Raw genomic sequence first — 577 nt, 5'->3', positions numbered from 1 at the left:
GCTGGAATCTTTCTTTGTTCTCGTAATATACATAAACCTTAGCCTAGCGGATGCACTAATGGAGAAATGGAGTAAAAGAAAGAAGAAAAATTAGAGAATCATACAAAACGACAATTAATAAACTCAAATATAAGGAAAGAAAAATAGGAAAAGAAGAAGAAAAAGCAGAAAAAAGAAAATTGCTTCTAGCTAATCCATCAAAGAAAACGTGTTTATAATGATAATTTGTGTCTTCGAGATTTCTATTTATCTATTTTTTATTCACATGACTCATGTTTATTCTTGTTTGCATGTATTATTGCCACGTTTGTCTGTACCTGAAAGTCTGTGTCTGCTAATGTCTAGTTTACTCACTTGTCATCACTATAAACCTATCCAATATATTTAGATTTGCAAGAATTGGATTGAAAACTTTTCTCTAGACCTCGTCATCGCGAGAACGTCTTGACCAAGTCTAAAGGCGCAGTGATTCTCAAACTTTTATACAGATATAGGAACAAATCTAAGGCTTATTGATCTTCGATGACACTAAAGATGAAATGACCATAGAAGAAGCATGAGGAGAATACGAGGTCTT

Source organism: Penaeus monodon, chromosome 23 (assembly GCF_015228065.2).
Source record: "Penaeus monodon isolate SGIC_2016 chromosome 23, NSTDA_Pmon_1, whole genome shotgun sequence".
Taxonomy (NCBI): domain Eukaryota; kingdom Metazoa; phylum Arthropoda; class Malacostraca; order Decapoda; family Penaeidae; genus Penaeus; species Penaeus monodon.
The sequence above is the reverse complement of the archived record's forward strand: the minus strand, read 5'-3'. Positions refer to the sequence as shown.